The following is a 15,870-nucleotide window of genomic DNA, read 5'->3' as shown; positions in this document are numbered from 1 at the left end:
TGTTTTCTACTAAATGCTGGGAAACCATACCCATGTTTTGATTTAGCACTAGAATTGGCTCAATATATTTTTCAGCAGGAGCTGGAAAAGCAAATAACTCAGTCACTCATCCACCCAGGAATATAGTACACAAGGATGTCGATGTTATTTTTGTTGGACGTTATGAGCTACAAATCAACTAGCACCGAAGATGCATGTAATGATTTAACATGCGTTTCCTTCCATTTTTGGACCATCATTGATCTCAATTCCTCCTTCTCCAGATGTTATCCCCCTTTTTTAGAGAGAGAAGATATCTTTGCTTCTCCAAATACACAGCAAACATGGCTCCCTGCATCCCTATCTTAGATAAAATTGAGTATTTCTATCTTTCCTATCACAAGGTATTTTCTATAACAAACAACTTTCTTATTTTGTTACAGGAAGAGTCTCAGTGTGGTTATCTTCCAGTGACACTCCCCAGGTATCCTGATATTTTAGAAAGCTGAATCCATTTACCGCTGCTGTAAGCTCAAAACCAACAAGGTAGAAAACCACAAAGATATTTCTCCCTATAAATAAACTCACCACAGTAATGAATAGAATAACGAATAGTTGACTTCTGGTTCATGCTGATTTGCTTCATGTGACTACTCAACTCTGCTAAATGATAGTTCTGGCTCTGTGAAAGGGCATGAACAAACTACATATGGGGAACATGGAAGGAGTAAATCAGTTCAGGGCCCAGACTGCCAGTGCATCACGTATCCACGATCAAGAAATGACCCCAGGAAAAAGAAGTGTAATGGTACTAGGACTGGAGTCTTAACCACACAGAAAACAGTGGATGAAAAGGAAGATTCGGTTAAAGAACAAAAGAAGAACATAGATGCAGAGTCCACTATCCTCCCTCACCCAGTCCACTTCTTGAATTTCATTCTTTCTTTCAGCTGGGCACATATGCAACATCATGAAAAGAAGCATCATTAGACAATCTGAGCAAGCAGGGGGTTAGACTGGATGGCCCTTGCGGTCTCTTCCAACTATGATTCCAGTAAGGCATGATGTTCTTTTATTTTTGCAAGAATATGATGGGCACAAGGTCCGCCATGATATTGTTGTAAACAAGATAGTAAAGTGTGGACTAGTCAATGCAGTTGTTAGATGGATTTGTAACTGGTTTACCAACCAAACCCAAATGATGCTCCTCAATGGGTCCTCCTCATCCTGGAGAGCAGTGGCTAGTAGGCTGCCACATGGCTCTGACACTGGTCCAGTGCTATTCAATATATTTATTAATGACTTGGATGATGGAATAGAGGGTATGCTTATCAAATTTTCAGAGGACATCAAATTCGGAGGTATAGTTAAACCTCAGAGGACAAGATCACTGACCTTAACAGATTAGAGAGCTAGGCCAAAACTAACAAAATTAATTTCAACACAGAGAAAGGTAAGGTACTACACTGGTGTGTGTGTGTGTGTGTGTGTGTGTGTGTGTGTGTGTGTGAATGCACAGATATAGGATACACCTGGCTTGAAAACAGTACATGTGAAAGAGAACTAGGAGTGTAGTAGATCACAAGCTGAAAATGAATCCACAATGTGACTGGCAGCTGAAAAAGCCAATGCAATTTTAGGCTGCATCAATAGGAGTATAGTGTCTAGATCAAGTACCACTCTATTCTGCTTTAGTCAGGCCTCACTTGGAATTTTGTGTTCAATTCAAGAAGGATGTTGATAAGCATGCCATAGGAGGGTGATCAAAATGGTGAACTATGTATGTTTAGCCAGAGGAAGTGAAGGCTAAGAGATGATGTGATAGCCATGTTTAAATATTGGAAAGGATGTCATATTGGAGCAGGCTTGTTTTTTTGCCGCTTCAGAGACTAAGACATGAAGCAATGGATTCAAAGTACAGGAGAAGAGACTCTACCTAAACATTAGAAAGTCCTTCCTGATGGTATGAACCATTTGGACAGTGGAACATGTTGCCTCAGAGCATACTGGAGTCTCCTTATTTGGAGGTTTTTAAACAGAAGCTGGATTGCCATCTGTTGGGTGTGCTTTGATTGTGAGTTCCTGCATGGCAGGGGATGGCCCTTGCGGTCTCTTCCAACTCTATGATTCTACAGTTCCGTGATTCTGTCAGTCTATAGTGGTAGAATTCAAAATAATATAGGCATGTTAGTCTGTAGAATCAGTATGAGCTTTCCTAGACTTCCTCAGATGCATCTGAGGAAGTAGACTGAACTCTACAAGATCTCTCTACATACTGTCAGACTGTGTTTTTATTGTATTGTTCTTTTTAATTGTGGGCTGCTTTGGTCCCAATTTTTTGGGGGGAAACAGGATACAAATAAATAGGAGGAGGAGGAGGAGGAGGAGGAAAAAAAGAAGAGCAGAGAGCAGCAAAGTGGAATAGTCCTTGATGTTTTGTTTTCCTGGCCTTTGCCCTGTGAAGGATCTATAGGTCTATGCTGCCATACCTTCGAACTGTCCTCATTTGGCAGTGATAGTTGTCAGGGATGATGGGAGTTGTAGCTCTTCACCTCTGGCTCTAACTCACCACCTTGTTATGCAGCGGAGCTGACCAGCTTTGATCAGTGGTTAGTGCTTTTCTCCAAAGCAGCAGAGTTTCAGAGAATAGGCTGAAGACCCTGACAAACTCTCCAAGCCTTCTCACTCTTCTTCCTGAGAAGTCTCCAAACTTCTCCAGGATCCTGCTGGCTCTTGTATCTTCACTCAAGACACCAGACAATTCAGTAGTGTTATATAAAAGATCTACTTTATTCTACTATATACAAATACTAATGCCCTCACAATCTCCAATACTCCAAAATACTCCAACTACCCACAAAATACATTGGCAAACATAGCAATTATTATAGCCATTGTTAAACACCACCCACTAGTCACCCAGTGGGCGTGTACACTCATTTTGATTGGCTCTCATAGTTCCACCCATACTTAAGAATTTCATCATTTCACCTTGTACACTTAATGAATCTCAGGTGCTTCCAATTGAACATTCTACAATTCTGTCCTTGACATTCAGGACTGCTAAATTACATTAGCTTTATCACCTGTGTGGCTTCTTAATTGCTTTTGCTTAGTCACTGTGACTTTCACATACATGTTTTATTTCTTTCACTGTATGTCCCATGTTGCATTTTCCTTAACAGGATACAAATAAATAGGAGGAGGAGGAGGAGGAAAAGAAGAAGAGAAGAGAGCAGCAAAGTGGAATAGTCCTTGATGTTTTGTTTTCCTGGCCTTTGCCCTGTGAAGGATCTATAGGTCTATGCTGCCATACCTTCGAACTGTCCTCATTTGGCAGTGATAGTTACAATTAATACTTTGTCACTTTCATCTGCTTCTAAAATGCTCTGTCTCCTCCTCCCACTTTCCCCCTTTATACAGTCATAGAGTCATAAAAACCCCAAGTCACCAGATCCCATATGACCTTGGAGGCTAAGCAGAGTCAGGCCTGGTTAGTACTTGGATGGGAAACTGCCAACAAATGCCAGGTGTGGTCCACTATATTTCAGATGAAGGAACTAGCAAAACCATCTCTGAGTATTCCTTGGCTGAGAAGACCTGATAAAATTCATGGGGTCACCATAAGTCAATAGGCAACTTGAAGGCACATACCCCCCTAAAATAACTAAAACAACAATTTTTGCAGAGGAAAGAAGAGTTGTTTTAAATTTGTAACAATCATCACAGCAAAACACTTGAGGGCATAGAAAGTATAACTGTAACTAATTACTTTTAAAACTAACCTTCCTAATTCTGTTAATTGCCTCTGCAACCTTAGCAGAGAAAGCTCCAGCCTTGCTTTGTCCTAGACATGTTATTTTTGTAACTGGCACAAACATTTCTTTGGGGGAGTGAATTCTAACATGGAGTCCTGCTCCAGCAGAATAAAGTGATACAGGCTCAGAAAACCTTTAGTGGTTGGTTCTGCTATGATTGTAAAATGACACAGTGCTATGCATTACATTGCCCAACAATTCCCCGCTGCAAAGAATCATGGAGGAATGAAGGTGGAAAAGCAGCAGGGACAAGGCTATGCTTAACCCTGTGCCTCCTTGTCATTTTGCCCCATAACATCTGCTCCTATGACGTCCTAGGCAGCTGATTGTGAACACCACCTCATTTATGATTTTGGCACTCACCTGAAACTAACTGCATTTGGCTAAATTTTGTGTGTATGTATATGTGTGCACATACACACACACAGTTGCCTTATGGATACTGCCAATTCACATCTCTATCTAGACATCCTTTTCTCCTGCGTGTAAAAGCTGTAATTGCTAGTAGTCCCATGGGGAAGGCATAATTCACTCGGACAGCATTTGAATATGAGTGGAAGAATCTTCCTATTATCTTTGGAGTAAGAGAATAGCAGAAAAGTGGGAAGAATACATCGCAACAGCTAGTTTTCCCTAGAGAATATAGACAAATGTTCATGCTGATTTTATATTGCATTTTACACAAAACATTTTCAACCCTTGGGAAATCACAGCCATTTGTGGTTTCTACGGACTCATTTGCTCTATAGAGATGCTTAGTGGTGAACATTAAAGAACATGACAATAAGCAAGGATGTTCAGTGTAAACCTGGCAAATAGGCTTTAGATGATGGTGGTGTGGAGGTTTTTAAAGATTTGTTACAGTGTCCCTTGAGTTGGAAAGCTGCTCTGCTTTTTCATGGATCAGAGGTAGATAAACAACGGCTGTTAAGTCTGATAGCACCATTTATTTTGGTGAGTGGCTGATTTTCTAAACATTTATACAAGCATTCCATCAGCTTAAGAAAAGTCCCATTAATTTACACCAGTATAATATAGAACAGAAGTAAGACCCATGAAATTGTCATAAGAAGAGTAATTTCTAGGACTCATAATTTCTACCAACTCTATAGGATTATCTATAGAGAAATACATCTGTATTTTGATAGGCGTCCAACACTTTGGACAGCTGTGATTGTCAGTTTAGGCTTCCATGTTTATATACACCTTCAGAATATTCTTTATTCTTTATTTGTTACATTTGATATCCCAGCTTTTCTTCCAGCAATTCATATAGTCTCTCTTTTTCCTCCCTATTTTATCCTCAGAATAACGTTTTAGAGCAGGCTAGGTGGAGAGTGTGACTAGCTCGAAATCAGCCAGCAAGTTTCATGGGTAAATGCGGATCTGATCTCAGGTTTTCCTAGTCCTAGTCCAGGACTCAAAGCACTACACAATATGGGCTGCTATACAGTAAAATCCAGGCATTTGGAATTATCACACCAATATGTGATAACTGACATGTGTTTAGATCATACTGTGGGCAATGTGTGACTCTCCAGACACTGGAGAGTCCTTACAGTTGGCTACACTGGTTAAGGCTGATGGGAATTACTGTCAAACAATATCTAGAGGGCCACATATTTTTCCCTGCAACTTTAGATTTATCCTGAAGTGACTGAGGGTGTATCTATACTGTAGAAATAATGCAGTTTGACACTACTGTACGCCACTGGCAGGTTTCATTTTTATCGATTTTATTATTTGTATGTACAGCATTGTGCAAATCTACAGAGCTATATACATTAATAATAATAATAATAATAATAATAATAAATAATAATACTTTTTTGCTGTAGCTCAATTCCATGGACTCCTGGGATTTGAAGTTTTACAAGGTCTTTATCCTTCTCTGCCAAAGAGTGCTGGTGCCTCACAAAACTACAAATCTACAAAACTACAAGTTAAAGTGGTATCAAACTGCATCATTTCTACAGTGTAGATTCACCCTGAGATGCTAACTATCAAAAGAAGCCCAAACAACATATTAAGCTAAATGCATGATTTGCACATGTCCCTTGCAAAAGAAAGGACTGATGTGTGTTTGTTTGTGTGTGTGAAGAATACTGGTCATGACTCCAGTGGGAGTGTGAAAGAGATGTGTGCGAAAATGTGGTCCTTCCTCTTGCAGTGTGCCATAGATAAACTGTGTCTGTCCTGATGCTATATGTCAGAAAAAGAAAGTTTTTACAATTGACATCACTCGTAGTTTCCTTTGCAGATCAACCAGCATCTTAACAGGGCAAGGCCTGTCGTACTTCTAAGCAAAGTTGCAAGCTTACTATTTTATGAAGACAGGCTTTTGTTGAAAAAAAAATGGTCATCCTACTCAACACTTGTCCCTAGCTGCACAAGTCCTTATTACCTGAAAAGAAAGGAGAAGTCCAAAAACATTGACCTAAATCCTATCATTAGTGCTTGACTACAATAGACCCATTAAATCCGTTTTATTTACCTTTGTCTTGACTTGTCATTCAACAATTTACCCAAATGGGTCTACTCTTGTTGGGACTAACCAATAGGCAATAGTGCATTTATATGTGTAATTATTGGTATGAGAATCCACCAATTTTTGTTCAGGTCCTCAGAATCCTGTTGGGATTCTCATTCTATCCCAGTTTCATATCTTTTCCTCCCTTTTCTTGCTACTTGGAAATTTGCGTTTCTGTTTGCAATTTTTCAAAATGTACACTTTGTTGAATGCATTTCCCCTAACATATGCATTTTTAATACAGCTTTTATGTTCATATTTTGTGTCCATTTTCCCTATGTTTTTGCCTTCATGTTTTTCCTACTCAAAAGAGCACTGCCTGCCTTGAAAATCTACAGATTTCCAGGCCCAGACTTTTTTTTGCTCTTGCCAATTTCATAAGCCCAAAGTAGGTATTTTCATAAGGAAATGAATTCCTTTCTTTTATCCCTACTGATAATAGATAATACTGATAATAGAGTGAACTCTAAAAGAAGCTTCTCTCAGGGGCCTCCAACTAGCCATGACTGGAACCAGATCCCAAGGGCTCTTCTTATGTCTACAGCCGAGACAGAGAAATAAAGGTATTAAATTTTGTTTTAAAACTAGTTAGGTTCTTTATTTGCACTACTGGGAAAATATGCTGAAATTGCAGATCTCTAACTAATTAGACACCTAATTTATTAATAGTGAATGTCATTTTTAATCTGAGCAATCCTTTCTTCTCCACTGTGAAAGAAACTAGCACAAAATGGATTGCTGTGATCTGTACTTAACTTGTACAAAGCAAAGCATTGAATTCTGATATTTTATCCTGCAGTGCTCTCATGCACACTTATGAATTCTATAAGTAACTAAGAGGTATAATGCTGTGTGAAGATATATTTCCTTTTATGAATTCTAAATCTGCAGCTGTTTCATTCTAAATGAACTCTTGTTGGCAGATGTAGAAAAAAAAAGTGGAATAAAAATGGCAACACAAAATGTAACCTTACAGCAATCCAATTCCCAGTATAGATATATATTTTTGCCACAGAATACACACATGAGAGGAATACACAGATTAATGAACATGAATATCAGGGCTTGGCAAAGTTGCACTTTGGACCACTGCTCCTAGAATATTCATGCACAGTTGACTGGGGGATTCTGGGATTGGCAGTCCAAAATATAACTTTGCCAAGCTCTTTGAGATACAGCAATGCCTGTCTGTCTGTCTATACCATCCCTCTCTTCCACATCTTTTCTCTCTCTTGTTGTTCTACATGGTCTCAGTTTGGTGCATGTTTGGGTGGCTGGCAGGATCCCCATGTCCTGACAGGGTCTACAAGCTAATGCTTCCCTGTTGCCCTCTTAGGAAAAGTAGTGTCTCAGGTCATGTCAGCATGGAGAAAAATAAACTCTCCTGTCCCATTGCTGCAAAATGGGCAATACACGGGTCCAATCCATGCTCTAAGATGAAAAAAGAGTCACCGTTTGCTCTGAATCAGGCCAGAATCTCTGGAGAATCTACTGAGTGTGCAGATTGCACCTTGGTGCAGGTATTGGGGGAGAAGTGTCGGTGGATGGACAGAAGGAGTCAGGAGGAGGTTCTTGGGCCAAACAATCCCCTGCCTCTGCTTGGAAAATCCAGCTCCCGTCACACTACTGTCACTTTCAAGTTCTTACAGTTTTTCCAGCCCATACTATGTTTTAATGGAACCAGGGCCAGGATGGGAGGAGGGAGTGTGCAGACAGTGCTGCTGATATTGGCCCACAATATTCCCACAATATTCTGATGTAGCATGGCTCTGGACCATTTTGGAAAATTAAAAGGATGTCTCCTCAATGCCCAGTGCTATTGATGCTGCTTGACTGACCACAGGAAGCCTTCTGGTGTGGTTTTGGGTGGTGGTGTTGACTTGGTCTGGAGACCCAGATCTGGTACACATTGATGTATGATTGGAGCATCATCAGGTTTTCTTTCAAGTCACCATGCTAAAAAGAATGGTAATGGGTGCCTGAAGGGCAAGCAATATACTTTTTGTGAACTCACTGGTTTGATGGATACCTGCAACTGAAAGTCAGTCCATGCAGAGGTCGTTACTGTTGGACTAGTTCCTCTACAGCAGGAACAGGCAATATAAAGCAAACATTCCCCACTGCACATTTTTATGTGGCATATAGTTAGAATATGGAAACACCACCATGTAAGTTAAAATGCTTTCAGCCTTCATTGTTTGAGAAATAGAATACAGGAGGCCCTTGGCATCTGCTGTGTTTTGGTTCCAGGATCCCCCATGGATTCCAAAATCCATGGAAGATCAAGTCTCATTGAATACAATGACACAATAAAATGGTAAAAAATATATAGCAAGATTTGGTATGCATATGTGTGGCAGTCATTTGGGGGCGAATGTAGAATCAGGATTCACTCCTATATCCCACCACATACAGATCTGGTTACAGAGATGTAAATGGCATACTTAAATCTTAAGTTGGGTTTTTCAATACAGATTCCTTGTCTGTTCCTGGAAAATAAGACTCAAGGTAGAAGTAAAGTGCTATTGGAAAAGCGAAGAAAGAAGAAACTAATTACAAATAACAAGTTAATTGCAATTTGTTTTCTAATAATGAAGGAATAATTAATTATATTACAATCATACTGTAAGAAAATGTAATTTCACTCTTTTTGTGTTGTAAGATTTAGGTTGGTTTTTTGGGGTTTTTTTGGTCACCTCACTATTAGGTATGTTTTGTTCCACAGGGCAATATCCTTTAGCATTATGGTGTGTTTTGTAAAACAAGTAACTAAATGTATCTGTAAGGTATATGTGAGTAGAGATAATGAAATTTGTTCAAATATTTTAACCATAATGAGAACTAACTACTTTGGGACTACAACTTTAGTTCATTTTAGAAGTAACCTCCTAAAAGTATAATGGACGGGTTAATACTCTGGAAGAAACAGAAAGATGATAAAAGTGAGATGGAATATATTTATTGATTTTGATACTGTTTGATGTTGGGGCGTCTGATAATATAAAAATGGAATATTTGTTGTTTGATGTGATAAGTGAGGATGATATTTGATTCATAGTTTTTTGTGGGTTTTTTGGGCTACATGGCCATGTTCTAGCAGAGTTTCTTCCTTGCTATGTGGCCATGCTAGAACATGGCCACATAGCCCAAAAAACTCACAAAAAACTATGGATGCTGTCCATGAAAGCCTTCGACTTGACATATTTGATTCATGTTTTAATGTTGTAAAATCTAAATAAAGATTTTTTTAAAAAATAACCCCTAAACAGATGTTACAGCTCTGTTGACTTTTTGTTGTTGTTTTGACTAAGCAAATGCAAAAAGAAAACTGGCCAATCCAGAAGCTTTATTTGCCAATCTTGCCCATCACAGAGACTAACACTGTTCATCCCAATTTTCTTCCAGTCCTGATGAGTACTCTGAAGCCTGAGCCACAGAAGATTATCACATGGGGGACAGGACAGCATTGTCCCGTCTCTGTCCCGTCCTTTCCATGTGATCGCGGGAAGGACTTTCATATGATGTCAAGCTTATCCGGGCATTGATCCTCTCATTGTCCCATTATTGAACTGGCATTACCCTGACATTTTGCATTAACAGGAGTTAATGCAATGCCACTTCAATGACAAGATAATGCCAGGATCAGCACTACAATATGAAAGGCTTTCGATGTTCTCCCCTATAGACGGAATAAGGATGGGAGAGCTATCCTGTCTGATAAGCTCCACAGCCCAACCCTCAGATCATATGGTCCTAATCTGGACCCCAAAGCCTCTGACAAAGTGTCAGTGTCACTCTGTTATCAGGCTTTATTTTAGTGCTCCAGTGCACATCCCTAAAGGACCCCAAAATAAAAGCCATGAGAATCTCAGCAAGGGATGTTTTCCTTTCCATCTGCACCTTGTTTAATCCTGGCATCTATTGTTGATTTTGTTTTACTTTATTTTATTCCTCTCTCAGCCAATCCTTTAATGATATGGGCCTTTGTTTGCTTTGGACTGTAATCAGACAGTTTCTGTAAACATCTGTTCCTGCTTTAAATGGTTTTAAGAGCATCTCATATATAGGCTATTAGTGGATATTATGAGAAGGGTTCGTTGTTTCTCCAAATGTAAGCAGTGAATACCTTCAACATTATCTCAAGCCTGGAGAGCTGAGCTGGTAAAAAGAAAATGAAATCTAGCAAGGACAAATATAAACCCAAGATCCACAAGTCTAAAATGGGGGTTAGGGAATAGTATTTCCAAGACAGACTGAGTGGTTATAATACATGACAATGGTATGTAATAACAATTCCCAGACAACAAGTTTGGCAATGAGACCTCTGAGGATTCTTTGTTGAATGTATACCCCATATTTGGTAATAAGCTTTCATACCAAGTATCTTTTCCCAGCCTGGCCCTTCCAAATATTTTGGCTCACAATCCTCATCATCCTTATCTATGTGCCATTTTACTGGGGATGATAGGAAATGTAGTTAAAGCATCTGGAGGAAACCAGGTGAGGAATTTTTTTCAACTTCTTTCTTTCGGTTAGTCTCAAAAGTGCTACAAGATCTCTCTACATACTGACTCTACAGACTAACATGGCTATATATTTGAATTCTAAAAATACCATAACATTTTAGCTGCAAAAAAGTGAACTCAAGACAGGATACATGGCTTTCTTCTTCCTTACTTCTTTCATACAACATCCTTGTGAAGCAGGGCACCATGCCTTCCAACATTTCACAGAAGAAAACTGGGACACATTTGACCAAGCAACATCAGAATGGCAAATGCTATATATGAGGAAGAACAGAATAGATAGGAGGGCTGCAGCAGTTTGCTTTTGCGGGAATCTACTGGGAATTGTAAGATTCCACCCCCTCTTTTCCCCTCTCCCTGATAAGTTGAGTGCAAACTACTTTTGCACTTTGGAATCAGTCTGTATCAACTGAAGTAAGATGAGAAGAAAGTGAGAAAATGGGAGGAGAGAAAGCAGCTGGAAAAGCTGTTGAAAATGTGGTATGATTGGGACTGTCTCTGCCAGAATGGGACAGTTGGAGGGTATGGGGCAGGCTGATGGGGTTTAAGGTCAGCCAATGAGTTTCAGAACTCCATGGGGACTAAAACATGAACCTCTCCAATCCCAGTCCAGTTCTTTCACCACTGTATCTCACACACAGGCTACAATTAAAAAATTTTAGGCCTACCATAGGCCAAAATAACATTGCTCCATGCAGTTTGCAGGTTGCCAGTTGGCCATTCCTATCTCACACCAGTCATGGCTGAACTGTCCTTTCCATAACAATATTCATCTGTTAGAGAGGTTTTGCCAGATGGAGTACAAGGCAGCCTCCAGATTTGTGTTGGATGATGCAGAGTCTGAAGGCCCACATTTACAGAATAGCTCGAGTCTGATCTGCACTTTATCTCTCCAGTACAAAAAGCATCAATCTCTTCGAAAATGTTGCTTAAATCACAAACGCCCCATCACCTTTCCAGAGAGACATTTAAGTGCCAGCGCATAATTTGTCAGAGTGATAAAAGAGAAGAAGAGAAAGAAAACAGTTATAATGCTTGGTTTTGTTGTAATATGGTATGTGTGTGTGAGTAATAGAAAGAAATAATCATAAATAAAAAATAGAAGCAAAGAGAATTACTTCAAAGTAATATAATTAGAAGTATGGATGTTGACAGATTTCTTTTTAAAAAAAAAACTGTTGGTATTTTAATTAATTAAATTAATTGGAAATTATGATACATTTCTGCATTACCAAAATTGAACATAGATGTTTTCTAAGGGTGTAGAACATCTTTTTTTAATTCCAATTACAGTAATGCACCAGAATCAAAGTAGCTTCAGGAATCAGTCCCTATGTTTTAATTGTGTTGCTTTGGGGTCTTATTTGGGTTGAAAAGTGATTTATAAATTCATAAATAAGAGAAATAATTCCACAAGTCCATCAGTCAGGTTTGTTTTCAGTAATTAGAATTGTCCTCTGCCTATTAATCAACTAAAGCTTTAAGCTGATTACTGATGAAAGCTTCAGCTCTAATTAGAAGTCGAGCTTTTGAAAGGATATATTCAGCATGTTCATAGAGTTCTCATACATAGGAGAATTCTATTTTCTACAAATGATATACAGTATAACTTACAGGTTCCGCAACACATATTTTAAAGAGTTTTAAAACTGTTTTAATCTTTGCATTATTTTAAGTGGTCTTTATTTGTTCATTGCCTTAGGTGGCGATATATATGTACAATAATAATAAATAATAAATAAATACACACCTACAAGACTGTTGTAAAGTTCTTGAGGGGTTTTAAGAAATAACACTCTAAGCAGAGATTGAAGTATTACGTTTTTGGACTACAACTCCTAGAATGTGGTTTTGATTCCTGTAGTACAAATGTTTTAACTTTTCTGAGTTCTGTTTTTAACCTTCCGAAAAAAACAAAAACAGCATTGTTATAAAACTAGCAAGATGTGTTTTTCACAGTTCTAATTTCTCACCTCTTGGTTTACATCCAGTCTCTGCCAACACCATCCAATAATATTAATTGGGGAGCAGGAAAAGACTCAAAACTGTGATATCAGAATGTGACTAAGTTTTAGATGCTGTTAGGGAATATTAAACATATGGCTGGTGTTTTTGGTGGCAGCTGTGTACTGTCTATTTTTTCCCCCTCAAACAAATTTTCTTTTGGCTACTATATAATCTGGCAGACTTCTGTTTTGATTTCTGCTTTCACTCCCCTCAAATGCAGGGAATTAGCCACCCATATAATTCCAGAATTATTTACATAAGAAGTTGTCTCATACTGAATCAGATCATTGGTCCATTGAGGACTATGTCTACACCAGGTTGTGGCTTTCCAGATGTTGTTGGATAATAACCTCAGACTGGCTATGCTGGTGAGGGCTTATGGGAACTGTTGCCTAAAATCATGTAGCATAGCCATCCTCGGACCACTTCATACTACACACATATTGCCATGACAACATTGCATGAAATCTTGGGATTTGTAGTTTAGGGAGGGGTATTTAGAATTATCAGCCAGAGTCTAGTACCTCATCAAAGTACAAAGGCCCAGGATTCCACAGAAGCCAAGAAAATTAAAATGGAATCTTGGGGCCCAAACAGACAGGCCAAAATAAAGCTGCTTCGAGTCACTTTGGAGGTATGCTGTTTAAATGACACTCGTATCTTAAGAGGCCAGAAGGTACACCAAAGCCGCACTCAAATCCTTAGGACTGGAACGTGGCTTTGGCATGGCTTCCGGACTCTTAGGATGCATGCACTATTTAAACGGCATACCTCCAAAGTGACCCGAAGCAGCTTTATTTTGGCCTGTCTGTTCAAACCCATAGTTTACTCAGACTAAATCAAAGGTAATCATAATTTTGTAGTGTAATTTTTTAATTTCAACTGTGATACTTCTGGGATTTACACTATAGGATTTCCCAGCCCTACCTGAAGATCCCAGAGACTGAACTTGTATACCATAGTGAGAGGACCACACCCTAAAAATGGCGCTGGCTCTGGTTTAGTTTGGGTGAATAGGGGCAGTCAAGATGCTAGCAGAATCAGATGAGTTGGTATTTAGAAAGATGTTACCATATAAGGTAATAAGGTTCTTTGGCTTCTGCGATTGGCTTGCATTACATGAGGTGATGTTACCATATAAGGTAACAAGGTTCTTTGGCTTCTGTGATTGGCTTGCATTACATGAGGTGATGTTACCATATAAGGTAAAAATGTTCTTTGGCTTCTGCGATTGGCTTGCATTACATGGGGTGATGTAGGGAGAAGGTATAAAAGATAGATAAGCCCGATAGGGGGCGCTGCAGTCTTGGTAACACTCTCTGAGTGTGCTGCAGCCCTGCAGTAATAAATGGTGTTTTGTTTCTCTTGATTTTCGGTTTCCTGACTCCTTCTTCCAGCGGCGGGCCACCAGCCTTAGGGCTTGTGGGTTTCGGCGACCCCTCAGTTTGCTACATATTTCTGGGGGCTCATCCGGGATCGCCGCTGCCGTTTTGGAGGACGGATCGGGATAGGGCCATTGTCCCCACTTCGTTGACATTTCCTGGCCGGACGGCGCAACCGACGTGCGACGAGAGGGGCCCCTACTAAAGACCGTTGGCGTGGCTTCTGTCGTTCGGACAGGACATTGCGACGCAAGTGCCGAAACCCTACGGGGACGAGAGAAACAACCACCTCGGGGGGACCGGTGCACCGGAGGAGGAGGAGGCAAGTATTGATTGGGATTCTTGGGAGAAAACTGTGGGTGGCTTTTGTGTGTATTGTGTGAATCGGTTCCAGAGGTTTTGCCGCCTCAAAACCCAACAATCACTTCCCCCATCCTCTACAAGTGATTGTTTCCCTGTTATCCCTGAATGAATGTTGTGATGTTGTGTGGGTTGGAATACAGTCTAGACGAAGAATAAGAAACATAGAAGGTACCTAAAGGGAATATAAAAGAGGTAGACAATTGTCAGGAAGTCGGACTAGTGAGGGTGCCCCAAGACCTAGATCCGCAATGGGACAGGGCCAGTCAAGTCAGGCAACGCCCTTAGATTGCATGTTAGGAAACTGGAAGGAATTCAAAAAATACATAAAAGGAGGGACTAAGAAATCAAGTACCCTTAGGACCTTGTGTCAAACAGCTTGGCCTACATACCCAGTACCAAACCCATGGCCAGCAATAGGGTCTTTAGATCTACATGTGGTTGCCGGAATAGGAGAATTTGTGGCTAGACACAAACCGAATGAATGGTATTACATTTCGGCATGGTATGATATAGTTTTGGATCAACCAGAATGGCTCAAAAAAATGTGAGTGTTCCAAATTATGCATGATGAAATCAAATACGTTAAAGGCAAAAGAGGAAAGGGAAAATGCAGGAAAGTTAGAGGCACCCAAAGAGGAAGGGAAGATACAGGAACTCAAAGTTCTACCCGACTCAGGGGAAGATGGCCTGGTGCAACCACCTCCATATGTGCCATTATATCCTGAAGTTCCAAAACCCCAATTGGTGCCTCAGCCATTAGAACAAAGGACCAATGAAACAACTGGAGTTATGAATCCAATAGGATTGCCAGTGACCAGTCCAGTAAAGACATTGCCTTTACGGCAAGTTCCCCAAATTGTGCCAACAGAAGACCCCGCTACAGGACGACCCGCTTATGCAACAGTTACAGCATATCAACATGTTCCCTTCACCAGTAGCGATTTGCTGAATTGGAAGGCTAGCAAGTCCGCCTGGTCGGAGGACCCTAGGTCTATGACCTTATTGATAGAGGGAGTTTTCGGAACCCATCTGCCTACCTGGCAAGATGTACAACAACTCATGGACACACTCCTGTCTCCCGAAGAAAAAAACATGGTTCTCAATCAGGCACGAGAGGAGGCAGGGAGAGACTATATGGACACAGGAGGACAGGAGGCACAGAGATTGGCAGAAACAGAGTTAAAAGTGCCCACACAAACCCCTAACTGGGACTATACGACATCAGAAGGTAGAACTCAGTTACAACAGTATCATCAGTACATAAT

The sequence above is a fragment of the Sceloporus occidentalis genome, unplaced genomic scaffold (genome assembly GCF_023333645.1).
Source record: "Sceloporus occidentalis isolate IW3139 unplaced genomic scaffold, rSceOcc1.0.p SCAF_2, whole genome shotgun sequence".
Classification (NCBI taxonomy): domain Eukaryota; kingdom Metazoa; phylum Chordata; class Lepidosauria; order Squamata; family Phrynosomatidae; genus Sceloporus; species Sceloporus occidentalis.
This window is presented reverse-complemented; position numbering follows the sequence as displayed.